Raw genomic sequence first — 22,933 nt, forward strand, 5'->3', positions numbered from 1 at the left:
CGGCTTTCTGAAAACCTTGGCTGTGCTGCGTGGCCGCCTCAGCATGACGGTGATGCTGATCTCCAATGCCGCTCCGCTTCGTTGTCATGCTCTGGCCGCCGCTCTAATGAACGTCATTACTCTCGGCGTTGCCATGGCTGAGGCCAGCTTCGTTATGCCACCTTGGACGAAGGGATCACGTGCATACGGAAGGAACGCGGCACCTGGTGCGCCAGCAGGTGCCGCTGTGGACATCAGGCAACTGCTGGGTGTGGGTCCTGTTCACACCTGTGGTGGGTGTGCGGCAGTAGCCGGGAGGCATGGGTTGCGCAATCGGCCAACAATTGCCTGGGCCGGTGTGTTTTTCCCCTCCGCTGCCGCCGCTGCTGCTGCCGCCGGGGTCTGCGGTCACGTGCTTACCCGGCGCTTCCTCGTGGGTCCGGTCACCGGCCCTGACCTCACTTAGCCCCGCCCCGTCCCCGACCCAGTTCCGCCCTCTCTGGGTCACCTACCTCCTGCCTCACAGCATCGGCTCGACTCCAGTTGACGAACTGTGTTACAAGTCTTCGGCCCAGGTCAACCAATGGACATGTAGACATCTACAGGAACAGTTGGAGTAGATGGTATTGGCAGATAGAGGAGGGAGGCTCCGCCCCTTGTGTGGTGCGGCCCCGCCTCCCTGGCTATGCCCCGCCCCAGTGTGGGTCCTGGGCACCCCGCTCCTCACCTGTCCGTAGTTGTCGTTCACCCGGTGCTGTTGTGTCGTCAGTCGCGTCTCACACCTCAACGACATCCAAGACACCCAGAGCGTTGGTGTTTCAGTGTAGGATATTCTGTTTCTCTCTCATCCATCTAGAGACTATATGACTCACTGCGAGACCTTATTTCTCTCTTCCTTGTCTCGTAAACAAAGACTTTTTCCTGGAAACCGAAAGAATCGATAACCTATCGAATGTGTAGCTAGAAAAATGTAACGTAACCTGTTACTAGTGTTAATGTTGGTCTGTATGATAGGTCGTGGTGATGTTGGTAGGTATGATAGGTAATGGTGATGTTGGTTTTTATAATAGATCGTGGTGATGTTGGTCTGTATAATAGGTCGTGATGATGTTGGTCTGTATGATGTGTTATGGTGATGTTGGTCTGTATGATAGGTCGTGGTGACGTTGGTAGGTATGATAGGTAATGGTGATGTTGGTTTTTATAATAGATCGTGGTGATGTTGGTCTGTATAATAGGTCGTGATGATGTTGGTCTGTATGATGTGTTATGGTGATGTTGGTCTGTATGATAGGTCGTGGTGATGTTGGTCTGTATGATGGGTCATTGTGAAGTTGGTCTGTATAATAGGTAATGATGTTGGTTTTAGGATAGATCGTGGTGATGTTGGTCTGTATGATAGGTCGTGATGTTGGTCTGTATGATAGGTCGTGGTAATGTTAGTCTGTATGATATGTCTTGGTGATGTTGGTCTGTATAATAGGTCGTGGTGATGCTGGTCTGTATGATGAGTCATGGTGATGTTGGTCAGTATGATAGGTAATGGTGATGTTGGTTTTTATGATAGATCGTGGTGACGTTGGTCTGTATGATACACGTGATTCTGGACAATCACGTTTACCAAATGGCGTCCTAGCTACGTCTCTTCGTTGTATATCAACTAACTTATACTTCTCTCTTGTGTTTCCCCTGATGATGTGATTATTACACGAAAGTGCACTTGGGAACTTATCGTGTTTCATTTTCCCCGTGGACTCATAGAATATACCTGATCACGCGCAAAATTGCGATCCTTTCCAATATATATATATATTTTGCTTTGTCGCTGTCTCCCGCGTTTGCGAGGTAGCGCAAGGAAACTGACGAAAGAAATGGCCCAACCCACCCCCATACACAATGTATACACACACACGCAAATATACATACCTATACATCTCAATGTACACATATATATATACAGACACATACATATATACCCATGCACACAATTCACACTGTCTGCCCCCATTCACTCCCATCGCCACCTCGCCACACATGGAATACCTTCCCCCTCCCCCCTCATGTGTGCGAGGTAGCACTAGGAAAAGACAACAAAGGCCCCATTCGTTCACACTCAGTCACTAGCTGCCACGCAATAATGCCCGAAACCACAGCTCCCTTTCCACATCCAGGCCCCACACAACTTTCCATGGTTTACCCCAGACGCTTCGCATGCCCTGATTCAATCCACTGACAGCACGTCAACCCCGGTATACCACATCGCTCCAATTCACTCTATTCCTTGCCCTCCTTTCACCCTCCTGCATGTTCAGGCCCCGATCACACAAAATCTTTTTCACTCCATCTTTCCACCTCCAATTTGGTCTCCCACTTCTCGTTCCCTCCACCTCCGACACATATATCCTCTTGGTCAATCTTTCCTCACTCATTCTCTCCATGTGCCCAAACCATTTCAAAACACCATCTTCTGCTCTCTCAACCACGCTCTTTTTATTTCCACACATCTCTATTGCCCTTACATTACTTACTCGATCAAACCACCTCACACCACACATTATCCTCAAACATCTCATTTCCAGCACATCCACCCTCCTGCGCACAACTCTATCCATATCCCACGCCTCGCAACCATACAACATTGTTGGAACCACTATTCCTTCAAACATACCCATTTTTGCTTTCCGAGATAATGTTCTCGACTTCCACACATTCTTCAAGGCTCCCAGGATTTTCGCCCCCTCCCCCACCCTATGATTCACTTCCGCTTCCATGGTTCCATCCGCTGCCAGATCCACTCCCAGATATCTAAAACACTTTACTTCCTCCAGTTTTTCTCCATTCAAACTTACCTCCCAATTGACTTGACCCTCAACCCTACTGTACCTAATAACCTTGCTCTTATTCACATTTACTCTTAACTTTCATCTTTCACACACTTTACCAAACTCAGTCACCAGCTTCTGCAGTTTCTCACATGAATCAGCCACCAGCGCTGTTGTGGTTGTGGTGATGCTGGACTGTATGATAGGTCATGGTGATGTTCTGTATGATAGGTCGTGGTGATGTTGGTCTGTATGATAGGTCATGGTGATGTTCTTCTGAATGATGGGTCGCGATGATATTGGTCTGTATGATATGTCATGGTGATGTTCTTTTGTATGACAGGTCGTGGTGATGTTGTCTGTATGATAGGTCATGGTGATGTTCTTCTGTATGATAGGTCGTGATGTTGGTATGTATGATAGGTCATAGTGATAATCTTCTGTATAATGGGTTGTGATAATGTTGGTTTGTATGTTAGGTCGTGGTGATGTTCTGTATGATGGGTCGTGATGCTGGTCTGTATGATAGGTCGTGGTGATGTTGGTCTGTATGATATGTCATGGTGATGTTCTTCTGTATGATGGATCGTGATGATATTGGTCTGTATGATAGGTCGTGGTGATGTTCTTTTGTATGATAGGTCGTGGTGATGTTGGTCTGTATGATAGGTCGTGGTGATGTTCTGTAAGATGGGTGGTGATGTTGGTCTGTATGATAGGTCGTGGTGATGTTGGTCTGTATGATATGTCATGATGATGTTGTGTATGATAGGTCGTGGTGATGTTCTGTATGATGGGTCGTGATGCTGGTCTGTATGATAGGTCGTGATGTTGGTCTGCATGATATGTCATGGTGATGTTCTTCCGTATGATGGGTCGTGATGATATTGGTCTGTATGATAGGTCGTGGTGATGTTCTTCTGTGTGATAGGTCGTGGTGATGTTGGTATGTATGATAGGTGGTGGTGATGTTCTGTATGATGAGTGGTGATGTTGGTCTGTATGATAGGTCGTGGTGATGTTGGTGTATATGTCATGGTGATGTTTCTTCCGTATGATAGGTCGTGATGATATTGGTCTGTATGATAGGTCATGGTGATGTTCTTCTGTATGATAGGTCGTGGTGATGTTGGTATGTATGATAGTTCATGGTGATGTTCTTCTGTATGATGGGTTGTGATGATGTTGGTCTGTATGATAGGTCGTGGTGATGTTCTGTATGATGTGTGGTGATGTTGGTCTGTATGATAGGTCGTGGTGATGTTGGTCTGTATGATATGTCATGGTGTTGTTCTTCTGTATGATAGGTCGTGGTGATATTGGTCTGTATGATAGGTCATGGTGATGTTCTTCTGTATGATGGGTTGTGATGATGTTGGTCTGTATGATAGGTCGTGGTGATGTTCTGTATGATGGGTGGTGATGTTGGTCTGTATGATAGGTCGTAGTGATGTTGGTCTGTATGACAGGTCGTAGTGATGTTGGTCAGTAAGATATGTCATGGTGATGTTCTTCTTTATGATAGGTCGTGGTGATGTTGGTCTGTATGATAAGTCATGGTGATGTTCTTCTGTATGATAGGTCGTGGTGATGTTGGTCTGTATGATAAGTCATGGTGATGTTCTTCTGTATGATAGGTCGTGGTGATTTTGGTATGTATGATAGGTCATGGTGATGTTCTGTAGGACCAGTCGTGGTGATGTTGGTCTGTATGACTGGTCGTACGTCGAGTCGTGAACTGGTGTTGGCCAAGTCGTGCTTGGTGGTGATCGTCGTCGTGATCAATATGACAAGTCGTCATTTTAATTCTGGTCAGTATGAAAGGTTGTGGTGGTCCACCTGGTTTAATATATGGCCCATGGTAGCAGTTGTGATGGTCGTTTTGACAGGTTGTAGCGGTGGTATGTCTAGCGGGTCGTTTACGTCGAGGGATTCGAACCTGTGCTATGATGAAGTGCTTCGTGTATTATGAGGTCGATGGACACGATCTTGTGTGTAATGGGAAAAAGAGAATTTCTTTCTTATATGAACATGAGTGATCTGTTTTATTGATAGATAAAGACCAGGAACTTACGATAAGAGATAAACCATGGGGGATTTCAGCGATCCGTGATCAACAGTGTCTGTGCATAGTGCGGTAAACAGTGAGTGTTCTCAGGTGCTGTGAGACAGCAGCAGATGAGTCGACAATTTGATTGTGTTGCAGTGAACCTTGAGAGACTCGTTTGTTGCGGCCTATGTTGTGGAAAACTTCTGTGTTGCAGGACACTCAATTAGACTGGAATAAACAGTGATGTAAAGACTGAATGATCTCGTATGTGTAGAGGTAAGCTAAGATTTTTTTTGTGTGTGTGGTCTGTGTCCTCAATAAACAATCAGAACCTCGAGAGATGTGACATAAACAACAAAAATCTCTTACGTTTTGAGATGATGATGAAAATTCTTGATTTATGAGGCACGTAGCAGCAGGATAATGTTTTGTGTAAATGATCATCTTTCCTCTATATACAGCAGCTTATGTAAGTAAACCACTTAGATTTGAAGCTCAGATTTTCATATCATTTATAGCTTGGTTCAGAGTGGTTCAGTTACCAAGTCTCAAAGGTTCTTTCAAAGGGTTTTGATTTCACATTTAAGGAATTCCGTTAACAGGCTTAATTTGGATCATTTTCTATACTGAAAGCATTCAGTCGCCATATCAAGTACGGGTTCAGTTACCATAGTCAAGGTGATCAATTACTATACTCAAAGGGTATCTTCTATACACTTGTAATCATTATCTTAGATACACACTTGTAATCATTATTTTCAATACTCTTATCATTATGTTCGATATTTAAGTAATCACAAATATCCACATCGTAACAGATATTCTTGTTGTTACTTGTGTGGTCATTCTCATCATTACCTCTAGATACTATGTTTACGTATCAATGTTATTGTTAATATGGTCGGGATAGGGAAGGTAGAGGACTGGCCCTCTTTGTCCACAGTGAATTTTGTTGTTGTTGTTGTATTCGGCAGGTGTGGGGCTCACAACCCACCGATGGTTAGCTCTCCGGTTCGACTGCATTCACTATGGAAGATATCCGAACGCAGAGGGACGCTTTCTACCGCTGGCGAAGGTGAGGGTGGTGAAGGGAGGAAGGATGAGGGATGAGGGGCGGGAGGGGGTAACGGGACGGAGGGGTGAGGCGCGGGAACTATGTGGGGAGAGGTTACGGGCAGGTAGGGAGGGGCTACGGGCAGGTAGGGAGAGGCGTTTAGGAAACACCTGCGACAGGCGGGTGGCCAACCAGGCGGTGCTGTGGGGGGTTGGGTGGGGTGCTGGCGGTGGGAGCAGCCCAACACAACCACAGACCTGGCGGCAGTAAGCTAATGGCATAACTTATAAATAACGAGGTTATGATGACTATTCGAGGGAAGGTTTGAATGGCATACATGGAAATAACGTCCGCAGGTTCCAACAAACGTAAATGAGACACACAGGTTGAATATGCTCGTACGTGTGGCGCTCAGCGTGTAATTATCTTGTAAATATAGCTCTCAAGCTGAAAGTACATGTAAGTGGACTCTTTAGAGTATTAGAATACGTGTACATTGACCCTTTAGAGTAATAAAAGGTTTTGTTTCCACTGTGATGCATCGTCTGATCCTTGTCGTAGGTGTTGGTTAACACCCCTACCATCCTCTGCATCAGCTGGCCTACTCCACTCCTCACTATCTCCCATTTCGACTGCTCCATTCCTTTCCCCATTGACCTAACATGGAGACTACACCCGCTGTTCCCCAGCAGAACAATCAACCTTCCATTCTGTGACCTTGTGACTCGGGCTGACCTCACAGGATTAAGGGGGATTGGATCGTGCTTTGGACCTGGAGGGAATGTTCTTATGGGCCAGCACTCTCTCCTCCCTCGTCCCATTAGGCTTTTTAGTGTCAGGGTTTCATTTTCCTTTCAGTATAACAGTTTTTGTCACACGTTCCTCGCCTTCGGTGAGATGATTAAGCTTTCGAGATTCTTCATTAGGACACTAGTTACACTCTTTGCTTCCACCTATTGTGTTCTCAGTGTGGTGTGCTTTTCCTCGACTCTAGAGCCTGGTCAGATACAGATATACAAAGACAGAGCAAAAAAGTAACAGAAGACCTGGTGCCCAATGGCGAAGTTAACTGCTCAAGAAATTGGAAGTGTCTGATAACCAAATGATAACCAACAAACTGGAGTAATGGTCTAGTCTCTTGTTCTAACATGAACGACGTAAGTAGGCAGGTTACATTTTAGTTTTCCTGGTACCTTACTGGCAAAGAGGTTAATATGTCAGGTGCTTGAGGAGGTAATTACCGTTGACCAGGTGTCTAATGATGTTCACAACGTCAGGTCACAGTGGAAAAGCTGATGCAGGACTTTGTGGAATTAGGAAATGTAACCACAAGACCCTTGATCACGATGGCCTGGCCTTTCACCCAGTCAGATCACAGGTCACGCGATATACCCAAGTGTCGTAATATGGTACTCGAGGGATCAAGACGCGTATTAAAGCCTTGAGGGCGTGTGCAGGAGGTGGCATGAGTTCCTCAGTAGTTGGCTTGCGATATCTACCTATATAAACTCCCTACTGAGGCTGATAATACCAGCTATGTTTTATTCATAAACTTAGCGATTACCAACAGATCAAACATAGGCCTTCCTTTTGACCTGATACGCTTTTGCCCAAAACGTTATCTAGTGAGTTTACAAATAACTCATTATATGATGAGTCTGTAGTTACTCGAGACGTTATTTGAAAAGTCTGTAGTAACTCAAAACGTTATTTGGTAAGTCTGTAGTAACTCGTAACACTGATGAATCTACAGTAACTCATAGTACTATGTGATGAGTCTAAAGGAACTCAAACGTTATCTAGTAAGTCTACACTAACCCACAACATTATCTGATAACTTCTCAGTGGCCCATAACATTACTGGTTGAGTCTCCGTAACCCAAGCGCTGCTATTTGAAGTCTACAGTGGTCCACAACGTTGTCTGATGAATATAAAGGGGCTCACAAAGTTCTCGGATGAGTTACAGCAACTCACAACTTTATCTATTGGGTCTGGTCCACAGTGTCCCCAAATCGTTATCTGTTGGGTTTATAGTAACCCACTGTTGAGGACATTGACCTACAAAGTTCTTTGGCCAGTACAAAGCGTTTGAATGGCTTTCACGTACAGTACCAAACTGAGGTGTGTGGAGGTATTAACCACTGCAAGAACACACGGATGCAGGAAGGTTCTCAAGCGGGTTACTGGCCCACACGAGGCAGCTCCTGCAGCAGAGTGTTTACTAGCCCACACAATCCAGTTCCTCTCTCCACCCATTCGTTATTATTCGTGGATTTATCTAGCGTATGTTCAATAGTTCCCCGCTGTACGGACGGTGTCGGTCGCCTTGGGCCATACCATGGGTCAGGTGATCCCTACATCCCAAAATACAACACTCACCTGACAAACCAAAAGAAATAAGGTCCACTTATATTTTCGTGGCCATTTTAAAGACAGATAATTCATCCTCTGTTGTTTCTCAAGCAATGTGAAACTTTCTGTAAGAGAAGTTCCGACGGAGGATTTTTTGAAGTAGTTATATGGAAGTAAGGCAGTCATCTGCCTATCTCAAAAAGCAAAGAAAGAAAAGTACAGTTATTTCTAATTATCATATTCTTTAAACAGATATCATCTTGGAGAGAAAGTACCCAAAACAGTGTGAGATTTGGAGTGGACAGCGAATGGTAATGGTTGTGAGGCAAGCGCTTGAAGGAAGGAGGCCGGAGGGGTACCTGAAACAAGGGAGTGGGAACGCGACATGCTGCCGCCGGCGCCCGGGGGCCTCACCTGCGCTGTCAGACGTACAACCAATACGATGATTCATCCCCCTCCACCTACTGATCTACGTGTCTCCTCGCCCTGCCACCCTCGTTACAGTACTCACTCTCACGATGTATTGTTGAAACGAGCAGTTAAATTCAAAGGAAATTGACAAGGTTACGCGACTAGTCTCCGGGCCGGAGTGAAAATAGGATTGGATGTAGACCTCCAGCAGGTGACTGAGGTGGTGGAGGTAGGCAGGGGTGGTGGGATGGGTGAGGGGTGAGGGTTGGGGGAGGGGGAGGGGGGTAAGGAGCAGGTACTGGCGACTGGAGTGGTACGAGGGAAGATGGAAGGCTGGATAAGGAAGAAGTGAGGTGCTGTAGTGGAAAGTAGGCCTTTGTGACCACTGAGATCAGAGATAAAGTGAAGAGGGACGACCGGAGAGGTTTGAGAGAGAGAGAGACGTAGGTCTCGTTGCATCCAGCACTCTTTGTCTACTTTAAGCCAGGAATGACATAATCTCTTCCCTCTCTTGATGATTATGAACTCTCAATCTGGCATAACTAGATAAATCTATTTTCTGAAATGTATATATGATTTACAGAAATGTAAATTGGTTCATTGGCATTTCTCTATCCAGTAACTAACATCCAGCCATCGTTAACTGAACACACTTTCCAAACTGTGGGTGTTGATCTAAAATAAACAAACTGTGGGAGGAACACATCCATGGCTTGCATGGCTGGTCACACCTCCTGGTCATTATTCCTTAGACACTTAATCTCCATGTTTATGCTCGAGTGTGTGTGTGTGTGTGTGTGTGTGTGTGTGTGTGTGTGTGTGCGCTTAAACAACCCCTTGTATATGTATGCAATGCTGTGTGTCTGTCTGGTATCATAATAGTTTGCTTTGATTAGTATGAGTGTTTTTTCCTTCGCTGTACAAGTTTGAATTGCAGAGTTTTTATGCGAGTCTGTGTTCATATGGTGCATTTACATTCACCTACCATTGTTTATCCCAGTGGCTTTATTTCGGTATGCGTTTGTTCGTTATTTGTTTTCTATACGTGTTTATAACGATGTTTACGTGGGAATAAGCTTTTGTTTTGTTTTTTGTATACATTTTTCCCCAGCGTGTGTCACTGCATCGGTTGTTTTGTGAGTTCACGCTTGTGTTCGTGTAGAAAGATATGTGTTTTTATCGTATATATATTTATCTAGATGCGCGTTTTACCATCAAAACAATACACATCAAACACTATAACAGTCGTGCAATAACGTATGTAAACAACTTGAACAATACGCTCTTAATTATGGAGATCTATTCAGCAATTTCAGTTTTAGTGAACGGAAAGAAAAGGAAAGATGCAAACCATGATATGTCTTCGACATAATGGGAAACTATGCTGAATTCCAGAACAGAGGAGAAGTGTGAGAAGAAAGCATAAGGTATCTAGGAGAGAATGAGGAAAACGACCACGCTACAGAAGACAAAAAGGAATTGCAGATCTTAAAAAGAAAAAAAAACCAGCTCACCTAGAAAGGAAAGCAAACCTCTCACATGAACAAACGAATATAAAAAGTAAATTCAAAATTTCATACGAAACACACGAAAGGGAAGAACAGGGAAGAGCTGTGGATGAAATAAGAAATAACCCAAAACACTTTGATTCATATGGAAAACAAAAAGGAAACCGAGGACCACAAACCGCCTTAAAACAGATGATAATCCTTTTACAGATGACTGTTAGGAGATGAATGAGATTCTGATGAACAGGGCAATGTGAATCGGTATTCAATGAGTCAAAAGAGACATCTTTCTAGACAGTAACCCCTCCTATGTTACAAAGGCCAGACATCACCTTGCCATAGGATTTCGAAAGGGGCAAAGAGAGCACGCTCATGAACTTATCCCCGGATCAGTCCCTCAAGGACCTACACTTAAACCTCTTCCGTCCCTCTTATATCTGACAGTGGTGCGAGCTGGAGTCGCTGTTTTGGAACAACCTCTGCAGGTGATAGTAGAATAAGCATGAGAATTACGCCAGTTGTGGACGCTGAAAAGCAACAAAGAGACATAGATGAAGTCTTCAGCTGGACCATCGAGAACAACATGGATTTCAGCGGGGAAAAGGTTCAACTTCTCCTGTATGTGGAAAATAAAGACATGAACGGCAACACAAAATACTGACCGACATAAGACGCAGTCATAAACCAGTTGAATAATGTGAAAGATCTCTAAGTAATAATGTGTAACAACTGAGATCTTTCATGGCTCATGTTAACGTGGAAAAGGGATTGAATTACTGGGAACTGCTGAATCACGTATTCTGTACTCCCTGGAGCGCAGACTCGAGAAGTATATTTTCAATTATACCTGGAAAATCCTCGAAGGCTGTTTCCCAACTTACACTGGAATATATAATCTTACCGACACGACAGGCGTAGAGAACTGTAAGTTCCTACATCTGGAATCTAAAGGTGCGATATGCTCAAAAGGATAGAACACCTTAAACATTCGGGGCCCAAGACTTCAACACCTTTACTACAAGTATCAGAATCACAGTGGAATGCACAGCGGACAAGTTTAAGAGCGCTTTGGACTAGTATTTATGAAGCATACCACACCAACCAGGCTGTAGAGTTATACCTGGGTCTGCGGGCTTCGAATTCCAACAACTTGTTCGACCAATAACCCAAGACTCCCGAAGACCATCTAAGGTATAACTCTAATGCTGCCCTTTGAGAGTTGTGTTTACCTTGCTTGACTACAGGGAAGAATCTAATATAGTATGCATACGTTGGTACAGGATCCAGATAAGACATTCATATCTTATGTTTAAAGACGAAGGAAGGTCGAGGAAAAATTGTGTGTGTATACGTGCTCCAGAAACCAGGATATCTGAAACCCATCTAGCAGCTGCATCAGCGTCTGCATTTCTATGCTGCTGCGTATATCACGAAGAAAAAGACCTGGAGTATTCCAAGACGTTGAAAAAGGAGAGGCAGTGGCTTCATCGTCGGAGAGAAAAAGGAGTGTATCCTTCACGGGAGTTGCTAACTGAAGTTCCTGAAAATCATAGAATTTACTTGCGGCTGAACCAAGAAATAATTCAGAAGTTACTGAGGTTTTTCAAAATAAGGAATGTGTCGGATGAGCATCCACGTTACCATCCGCCTGGTTTTGATTACATTCAACACCGCCATTCAGTTCCCTCTCGTCAAGTGGCTGGCTTCTGATGTCCGGCCTCAGGCGTAAACACTGATATATGAGACTAACAACATAAAACTCTTATTTTTCTCTTTTTGAATCCCCCTAAAAATAAAAAAAAAACTATATGAATAACAGGGTATTAGGTTCTCCAGCTTATTTTGGTACCGTGAATATTCATGGCTCATCTGTTAAGAGGTGAATATATATATATATTATCCACACCAAACGTTGTGGATAAAGTTAACATGTTGATAAGAACTGGTCAAAATAAACATAGATGGCAATCAGCGTTAAGTGATGGGTAAATAAGAACATAGTAACGTGGTGAGTTATGCGGTGACACCAGACGATAATTTAACATCTAGGGAGGCGGGGGAAGTTCTGTTTCTTGCTGCCAGATTTGAATTTAGATATCGATTTTTAGGGTCGTTTGATATGTTGTAGAGCAGAGAGCCAGGCTTGGTATGTGATGGGACTTTGTGCTACAAATACCTGGTATACACCTCAGTACCACACCTCAATGGTGCACCTCAGTACCACACCTCAATGGTGCACCTCAGTACCACACCTCACTGGTGCACCTTAGTGCCACACCTCAGAGTTACACCTCACTGGTGCACCTCAGTACCACACCTCTCTGGTGCACCTTAGTGCCACACCTCACTGGTGCACCTCAGTACCATACCTCACTGGTGCACCTTAGTACCACACCTCACTGGTGCACCTCAGTGCCACACCTCACTGGTGCACCTCAGTGCCACACCTACAGTTGTCCAGAATCTGAAGGAAATTGGTAGACAAACAAGAGCTCCCGGTGCTAGTCGGTCGAGAGGCGGTAATAGAATTAAAAAGACTATGAAGGTCGACCTTATCGACGCCAGAAATACACCTTCCTGGGGGAATGTCATACCCACAGCTGTCAGCTCTCAACCTTGTGGCACCTTCCTACACGGCTGCTCCTCACTGCTTAACCCACCCCTCAAGACTGAAGAGTATTTTTTGCTCTCTCTCTCTCTCTCTCTCTCTCTCTCTCTCTCTCTCTCTCTCTCTCTCTCTCTCTCTCTCTCTCTCTCTCTCTCTCTCTCCTCAAACTCAAATCAAATTTGGTTCTCGGCGTGTCATGCCGACAGTGTCCACACTGGTGGCTGGCTGCGGTGACAGTCACTGTTGACCTGGATACAACACTTGAGGGTGGCGGGATGGGGGTGTTACCGTAAGGCGCACCACAGCAAAGTATCCAATAAACCTGAAGATCACACAACACCGTCATATTCTCCTCCCTGGCCACCGCTATGTGGAGTATGGAGGGCGCAATCGTCATTGCCCTGAAGCGCGTCCTCTGCAGTAATCCTCAACTGAGATATTCATAGTTAAGAGAGAGGAGTGCCCGTACAAGATGCCATACACCGTCATACATTTACATACGACTCTCCATCCCCCCTGACACGAGACGCTAACCGTTTGGCATGGAGCCCGTACCGTCTGACTTGGGGATCCGGTACCGTCTGACCGTACTGTCTCACACGGGGCCCATGTCGTCTCACACTGGGTCCGGGCTATCTCACATGGGGCCCTTAACGTCACATATGGAAACAGTAACGTCTCACATGGGGGCCATACTGTCTCACACGATGGCTCGTAACGTCTCGCATGGGGACTGCTTCGGCTCACTCAGGGCCTCAACCGCTTCACACAGGGCCCGTAATTTCCCACACGGGAACAACAACACCTGGTGGTAGGTGATGGGGTGGGTGGTGACCTGACACCTTGGGTCAAGTGTTGGGCCCAGGTGGTGACCTGACACCTTGTGGGAAATTTTGGGCCCAGGTGGCGCCATGAAAAAGGAATTCATACAGTAGTACCAGGCCGCTCCACTGGCTGTTTGTGACAGTGATAGGATTTCAGACATTAGTGTGGTAAGTCCAGAAAGGCATGCAGGTAAGTGAAAGAGAAACACCTTCAAACTCTTCATGTAAATGAGGCGGCACAAATAATGTGAGTCGTGTATTTGAAGCGAAATATCTTCTTTTTTTTTATGTTGAAGGCTCCAGTCACAGACAAAGGTCTACATCAAGGCCGGGCCTTAATTGAAATAACAGAGAATTATGAAAAGAAAAGAAAAAAGACATGGGAAAAGTATTTACGAATTTTGGAGAAAGCGAAAAACCTGTCTTTTGAAATGTGCCAGGTTATAGTTATTGGGAAAGACAGGAGATGGTAGAGAGTTCCAAAGCTTCGACAGGTAAGGAAATTACTCCATATTTCAGAACTTCTGTTGAGGAAAAGTACTTCACTTCATTCAAGTTAAAAAGTTTGCCCATGAGTTTGTATCCGTTACTACGAGTGAAATCAGACGAATCAAGTCTGAATCAGCTTGTTAGATTAAGTCTATAAAAGCCTTTGATAATTCTGAATACTTGTAGCAAATCTATTACCCTTCTCTTTTCTAAACCATGTAGATATGAGTCATTAGTCGATTTTCACAGTATTCATTGGTTCGGTAATCATCTCAGTAGCTTGATGCTTTTCTCTCCGTTCTGTCGTGTCTTTTTCAGGTAAGGTGACCAAATGTGAACGCAGATATCAAGGTGTGGACACACCAGTGAACTAAAAAGAGTAAGGATGATTTTCCTAGACATGAATTCGAAAGTACTATCCATGAATCAAACAATTTTGTTTGCTATGGTTACTGTTTCTGTGCAATGCTTTTTTTCACATTATCATACCCAAGTCTTTTTCTTCATTTACCATTTGTAGCTCAACAGAGTAGGTTATCTTCTCGTTTTCGCCACCGATATGTAAAACTTTGCACTTATCGATATGATTATTCATTTTCCACCTATGAGCCCGGTTGAGTCCGGGTGGTGACCTGGTGCCAGGTGTCAAGTGTTGGGCTTGGGTGGTAACTGGACATCTGGTGTTCTGTGTCGGGCATGAGTATTGCCATGATGCTTCGTGTCTGGTGTCATACCCAGCTGGTGCCCTGATGCTTCGTGTCTGGTGTCATACCCAGCTGGTGCCCTGATGTTTCGTGTCTGGTGTCATACCCAGCTGGTGCCCTGATGTTTGGTGTCATGTGCCGGGCCCGGACGGTGTCATGACATCTGGTGAGAAGTGTTTGGTCTGTGTGGTTCCCTGACACCTGGTGTCAAGAGTCGGGCCCGAAAAGTGCTCTGACATCTGATGTCAAGTTTTGGACTCAAAAGTTGCTCAGACACTTGATGTCAAGTGACAGGATCAAGCAGTACCTTGACACTTGGTGTTAAGTGTCAGGCACTAGTGTTGTACTGACACCCTCTGTCAAGCTTCGGGCCCGGAGAGTCCACTGGGAAACCTCGTATCAAGTGTTGGATTTCGGTGGCAGTGACGTGACACTTGGCGTCAATACTCTGGCTCTGTTTTTCACCTCTAATCCTTCGCGCTCTAAAGACACAATCTCGCCCCCCGGTTGTTTCATCTGTTTACCCTCTCATAAATGTATCTATTCTAACGGCACCTTCCCCCTCCAGCGGCCCATTCTAAACGTAAATATTGGCACCTCAACAAAGCTGGTTGGAATAACACACGAAAATTCTTTTCTGAGTTTCCTTGGGTAAATTACGTCTCGTATGAGGTGATGCTCTAGTCTCCGCCAGACTCTTTGCAGAGATTATTGTTGACGGAATGGAAGCATTTATCCCCTCTCCCTCCAAGGCGACCTTTACTTGCAATCAGTGGTTCAACCGATCTTGTTCTGAGGACTTTCAGGCAAGGCATTATGCATATCGCGCCTAGAAAAACTTTCCTTCCCCTGGCTCCTATTCAGTTTTTCTTTTATCACTGCCCGTTATCATTGCAAGCAAGTTATCCGTAAGACAAAGGGTTCCTTTATTCAATGGTAGTGTGATAACGTCTCGTCGTCGTCCTCTGATAGATCTTTCTGGTTTACAGCATTGTAACAACTACCTTTCCTTTCTGCTGGTACTATAGTTGTCTCTCCCGTAGACTTTGCGACTCTACTTGGTTCCCGTATCTCCTCTAACTCCACGTTGTTCTGACTAACATTCCTCTAACATTCCTTCACCCCCTGATGCTCCTCTTACTAATCCTATGCCCCTTCCCGTAATGTACCTCTCGTACTGTCCAAAAACAGCTTCTTTTTCTGAACACAAGCAAGGCTTATGGTCTTGATATCCGTCCCCGTGTACTGAAGGTGTGCCTCTGAACGTGCACCTGTTCCGTTTCTTTTTAAAAACGTTGGTAAATCCCATCTCTACGAAGGGTGACCCCTCTAACTATCGTCCTGTTTCTCTGACATCTACCATTTCTGAAGTGTTTGAATCCCTCCTCACCTCCCATATCCTCAGGCATTTTATATCTTACAGTCTTTTCTCTGATCACCAGCATGGCTTCTGTACGGCGAGATCCACTGCTGATATTCTTTCCTATTTTACTATTGCCATCGACCCCAAAAGATTCTGGGGAATTCTATGTAGTTGCCCTTGACATACCCAAAGCTTCTGATAAGGTGTAGCATCGGGGTTTCATTTATAAGCTCCCCTCTTTTGGCTTCACTCCCCCACTTTGCTCCCTCATATCTAGCTTCCTTTCTGGCCTATCTATCATTGTAGTTGTTGGTGGATCAGCCTCTCTCCCTTTCTGCATCAACAACGGTGTTCCTAAAGGTTACAACCTGTCTCCTAAACTTTTCTCCTTTTATCAACGGTATTCTCTATTCCACAAATAATCCAATGCACTCATACACTGACAACTCAACACTGCATTCCTCCAAATCCTTTAGTGCTGCTCCCTCTCTCACTCGATTTGCATCTCGTCTCGACACAACTTCGATAAACTTAGACTTGCACAGGATATCTCAGTGGGGTAAACGAAATGTGGTTAAGTTTAATGTCTTTAACATCCAGTCTCTACCCATTATTCTGTCGAAAATTCCTCACAGCTTTCCTCTCTCCTTCTGAGGCTTTGTTATTTCACTTATTGACTCAGTGAACATCCCTGGTGTTACTGTAACACCCACTCTTTCTTGGAAACCCCACATTAGGGAAATATCTAAGTCTGCCTCTAAGAAGCTGGGAGTCCTGTTCAGATGTCGAAATTTCTTCTCTTCCGAACAGTTGCTCCGTTCATAAAGGAATGATCCGTCCTTGTATGGAGTACTCCTCTCACATCTGGGATGGCTCTTCAGCTCTGCATCCTTACAGAGTTGAGTCAAAAGCGGTCCGACATATGACTCTCCCACTTGACCCACTTGCTCTACGCCGCGATGTTAATTTACTTTCCCCCCTTCTGTACGTATCACTTTGGTTTTTGCTCCCGAGAGCTGGCTGCTTGTGTGCCCCTACCTCTAACTAGACCACGCAATACTCGGCAAATTGCTACGTCACATGATTACTGTGTGGTCATTAGCAACTTAAGGGTGGCCCGTTATGATAACTTTCTTTCCCTACATGTCGAAGCTTTAGAACTCTCTACCCGCTCATGTCTTTCCCAACAACTATGATTTGGCACAATCTGAAGGACAGGTTTGTTACTCCCTCCAAAATCTATAAATTCTTTCCCTTGTCTCTTCCTTTTCCCTATCATTAACCTCTTTATGTTTCAACTAAGGCCCGGCCTTGATGTCAACCTTTGTTCATGACTGGAGCCTCCTCCGTTGAAAAAAGAGAAAAGACGGATGCTGGTGGTACTCTGACATCTGGTGTCAAGCATCAAGTGTTGGTCCCCGGCAGTGCACTGACACCTGGTGTCAAGTGCTAGGGCCGAGCTATGCCTCGACACCTGGTGATAAATGTCTAGATCAAGGGGCTCCCTGACACCTGATGTCAGGTGCTGGGCTGACTGGTGTCCTGACACCTGGTGTCAAGTGTTGGGCCCTGGTGGTGCCCTGACTCCAAGTGTCAAGTGTCTGGCCCGGTTGGTGTCCAGACATTACAGAAATGGAGGGGACAAGGAGAATGGGGAGACCAATTTGGAGATGGAAGGGTGGAGTGGAAAAAATATCTGAGTGCCAGGGGCCTGAACATGCAAGAGGATGAATGGTGAAATGAATGAAAAGATGAATAAATAGAGGTTTACTGGATTCAGGCAGCCAATTGGCTAGATACACACAGTTGAGGTATTACAGATGCTACAGAACTGGGAAGTCATGACAGTTACGGGTTAACTTATCATACAGGAGCTTATGATTAGGGTGAGCTGAATATTTCCCCACTGGTTCGGCATATGGGTGAGGAATGTTGAGACAGACAGGGCAGCAGATATACAAGGATGTTTGCAGAGTAGATAGCACGGTTAATTCATTATGAACATAGGCTGAATATTAAGTGATAAACAGTTACAGTAATAATACAGTAGTTGACATACCACATAGCCTAACTAACAGGAAACCTTCTAGTCCCACACAGTATCACAAAGACTTCCTAAGACTGACTCATCGACTTAAGGAATTAAACATCAATACTGCAAATAAGAACAGCAATACAGGAAGAAACTTGCTTATAGAAGAAATTCGCCTGAATATGCAAATGGTTATGATCATCAGATACCCTGCAGGGACTGCAATAAAGTTTACTTACGAGAAAGTGGAAAAGAACTGAATTTAGATATCATTACGGTGTTCGTGTTGGGTAAGGACCCAGTGTTTTATTTCTGCACATGCAAGACCTTAACAAAGAAAATGTTATCATGTCATTCAGTTGCCGATAGAAAGACAATAGAATCTAGCATGATTAAACACATTTTCAACAGTAACCTCGACATCAGTCCAAGTATGTACAAATTAGATCCTTTCATAATAGAGAGCACATCGACCACTGTATTCCACATCGCTCCAATCTAGTCTACCCCGTGCACGCCTATCACCCTCCTGCATGTTCAGGCCCCAAGTACTCAAAATCTTATTTAGTCCATCCTTTTTATCTCCAGTTTTGTCTTTCCTTCTGCTTGTCTCATCCACTTCTGACCCATACATCCTATTTATCAACCTTTCCTCACTCATTCCTCTCAATATGTTCAAATAATTTTAGCAAACTCTTTAAGCTCTCTCAACTATACTCTACTTATTTCTACTCCTCTTTCTTACCCTCTCATTACTTCCTCGATTAGTTCTCCGCCCATGTCACTTTGTCCTTAGACATTTCATTCCAACACTTTAACCCTCTTCCGTACATTCTGATCTACAGCCCATGCCTCGCGTCCAATCAACACCGTTGGATCTACTATACCTTCAGACATACCCATTCTCGCCCTCCCATGAAGTAACCTCACTGTCCACACATTCCTCAAAACTTACAAAACCCTCTCCCCCTCAACCAACCAATGAACTCATTTCAGCTTCCACGGTTCGATTTGCTGCGATGTTCACTCCCATCCAGGCATCTAAACCACATTCCAGTGTTTCTCCACTCTAACTCACATTCTAACTAACCTGTCCCCTCGCATTGCTAAACCTGATAACCTTGCTTTTAGTCTCATTTATTCTCAATTTTCTCATTTCACACACTCTTCTAAAGCCAGAGACAGGCTTCTGCTGTGTCACTCGAATTTTCTGCCTTTGTTATGTCGTCAGCAAACAATGGACTCACCTCTCAGGCCTCACCACCCTCAACAGATTTTATGCCCGCCGCTCGCTCCAAGACCCTTCCATTACCTCCCTCACCACCTCATCAGTAAATAAATTAAATAGCCATGGTATCATCACACGCCCCTGCCTTAGAATCACCTTCGTCTGGAACTGCTCACCCTCTTCTCTACCTGATAAAAAATCCTCAATGCCCCTGATAGCTTCCCCCTACACAATATATTTGTAATGCCTTTCACAAAGCATTTCTATCAACCATTTCATATGATTTTTCGGGATCAAGAAATGCCACATACAAACCCCCACACACATTCTTCAAAGGCATCACCTGATCCACACATCCTCTACCATTTCTGTAACCACACTGTTCCCCCTTAATCTGTGCAGGTCACCACCCTCTCAATTCACACCTTTCCATTCAAATTACCAGGCACGTGCACTCAACATGTACCTCTATAATTCGGATACTCACCTTTTTTCCCCTTGCTTCTATATTACAACACTATTCAGGCATTCCGCCAATCCTCAGGCACCTCATCATGACGCATACATGCAGTGAAAATCTTAATTGATCAGTCACGCCCTTTCTAAGAAATTCAGCTGTAATACATCCACTTCATCCGCGTTCACCACCTTTCTCTTCATACTAAACCAATCGCTTCGAATACCTCTCCAACCCAAACACCCGACATCTACCACCCTATCATCAAACATTCAATACCACTTCAAAGTGCTCACTCCATCTTTCCTTCACCTCTCCACTGCCTGTCACCACTTCCCCATTTGCTCCCCTCACCGATATTCTCATTAATTTGCTTGTTTTTCTTACGCTATTAATCTCCTTCCTAAATTTTTCTTATTGTCTATGACGTTTGCTGGATCTCACCCACCCCAAACTCACATTTACTCTCTTTTTCATTTCCTACACTTCATCATCGCTCATGCTGCTCTATGGAGTACATCTCCCAACCTCTCGCACTTTTTCCCTGTAAGTACCGCCCATAAACCTCTGTTTTATCTTCCATTTAGAATCTAACTTCGTCATCTCACGAATCACTACCCCTTTTTCACCTGTCCAAATCCTGTCTTCCGCATCCCACACTCTTCTCTCTCAGATGCAAGAACTGTTTCTCTATATACCTCCCATTCCTCAATCCATTTTCTCAAGCTAGATCACTATCACCGTCATTTTCTCACCTATATCATTCCCACTTCTTGAAAAAAAAAAACTCCACAAATCTTCATCCTCGCTTCCACCCGGTTACGACCAGACATCCCATCAGCTGCCCCTCGCAACACATACATACAGATCCAAGAGTCTCTATAACGCTAATCTATTAGTACGTAATGCAATGATGCCCGCTTGCCATCTTTTCTACTCACCTACGTGTACCCAGGAATGTCCCTTTTTTTGGAACCATGTATTCCAAGTCACCAGTCCTTAATGTATACCTCACGCCCTCCAATTGTGCCGTGACTCGCATTATCCGTTTTCTCATTCAGATCACCAATCACTTATACCCTATCTCTTGCATCAAAACTGTTGCTGACGCGCTCACTCATCTGCTCCTAAGATACTTGCCCCATTTCATCATTCTTCTCGTGTCCAGGTGCATAAACATTAATTATCACCTTCATAAACACTAATTATCACCCTCTCGTCCACAATTTCACTTTCACCCAATTCAATCTGGGGCTAATTTCCTTACACCGACAAAATCCCATAACTCCTCCTTCAGCAGAAATGCAGCAGAAGTGATGATGCCCCTCCTTTCCCTAGCTCTCACCCTCACATTAACCCCTGACTCTACCTTTATCGCACTGTCAAACCATTCTTTTCCCCCTTATCCTTGAGCTTTATTTCACTCAGAGCCAGAACATCTAGGTTCCTTTCCTCAAATATACAACCTGTTTCTCTTTTCTTTTCATGTTGGTTACATTAGATACATCCAGGAGGATGAGGACACTCCTCCTTGGCTCCTTCTGAAATTCGGGGCTTCCAGTCCACCGCTCCCACCCTTATCAACCGGCTTCCTCGACCGGCAAATGTATCGTTTGGTCTAAAAGTTAAAGAATGAGGAGGTAGCCATCAATGAAGTCCGGGTGACATGGAAAGTGTTTCCATTAGGACTAGAGGTGAGGATCCTCTAGTAATAGGGAGACGAGTGTGTTGCTTTGCTATGCACGTCTGTGTCAACGTTTGGGTTACCAATTTGAAGCCCTTTTCCGTACTTGTTCTATGCACTTAGTACGTGAGTTACTTTCAGTTGTGTCATGATGTTCTGGGGGGAATTGTGTGTGAAGATCACCAGGATCGTAGGGCGCGGCATCGTGAGGGAAGATTGTGCCAGATCAATATATATATATATATATATATATATATATATATATATATATATATATATATATCGTCCAGGTTAGCCTCCGAGCTGAGTGTCTGTGTGTGAGCTAATGTATTCATCTCTCTCTCTCCGTCTTGCTGAGGAGACTGAGCCAGAGGATTGGACAATAGAGCGTAAAGTGACGGAGAATATTATGCAATTCCCAGCAGTAGAGTTGGAATTGAACAGTGGTGCCGCCTTGAGGGGTGAGACGACCACACTCATCCTTGACCCGAGGTCGTCTTGTGTGTTGTAAGAGAAGGTCGTCCCGTCTTATCCTTAATGGGTCCATCTTCCATGATGAATTTATTGTGTTTGATGAGTCCATCATCCTTGGTGAGTCCATCATCCTTGATAAGTCCTTTAATCTTAACGAGAACGTCATTCTTGATGAGTTCATTATCCCTGATGAGTACACCATCCTTGATGAGTACACCATCCTTGATGAGTTCACCATCCTTGATAACTAAATCATCCTTGATGAGTTCATCATCCCTGATGAGTTTATCGTAAACTGGACCCTAAAAACCTGCTGCAGGAAGTTAAAGCTTTGGCCCTTCAGGGCGTATACATATCTTTACGAAATACCAATTTTATTTATGAATTTATAAAATCTACATCCAGGGGGGGTGTAAGGTGCTGGTGAGGCTCAGACACATTCACCTGCTGTGAGGGTTGTTGATTCCTCGTACACCACTGTGGAGGTGAGGACCTCATTCAGAGCTGGGCTAAAGCCCGGGACTAAGGGCTTGTGGCTGATGATAAAGGCAAGGGGATGACTGTGCTGTCGATTAGTTAGTTAAGATTTTCCGTGCAGGGTTGGACCATGGTGAGGCGCCTCAGGATTGGCGGATTATATGTATATAGGCAAGGGGGATAAAGATGAGTGCCCAAACTACAGAGGTATGATTTTCTTGAGTGTACCTGACAAGTAAAGAAAAGAAAACGTTGTGTAGGAGAATAGCGATTGAGAGGGTGAAGACACAAACAGAACTTCAGGCTGAGGAGGAACAGTGTCGTTTCAGAAGTCGTAGAGGATATGTGGATCAGGTGTCTGCTTTCAAGAATGTGTGTGACAAATACTTAGAGAGATAGAAGGGTCTGTATATGGC

General features: G+C 44.6%; 1 long non-coding RNA gene across 2 annotated transcripts in view; it reads left to right on the forward strand.

Moving 5' to 3' along the window:
• The first annotated feature begins 473 nt into the window (after positions 1 to 473).
• LOC139749846 (uncharacterized) overlaps positions 474 to 22,933 on the forward strand; it is a 366,438-nt gene continuing 343,978 nt past the window's right edge. For both annotated transcript variants that reach the window (XR_011713047.1, XR_011713048.1), the window contains exon 1: positions 474 to 802. This is a non-coding gene — a long non-coding RNA (uncharacterized lncRNA). The remainder of the gene's footprint in view (positions 803 to 22,933) is intronic.

Source organism: Panulirus ornatus, chromosome 8 (assembly GCF_036320965.1).
Source record: "Panulirus ornatus isolate Po-2019 chromosome 8, ASM3632096v1, whole genome shotgun sequence".
In the NCBI taxonomy this organism is placed as follows: Eukaryota; Metazoa; Arthropoda; class Malacostraca; order Decapoda; family Palinuridae; genus Panulirus; species Panulirus ornatus.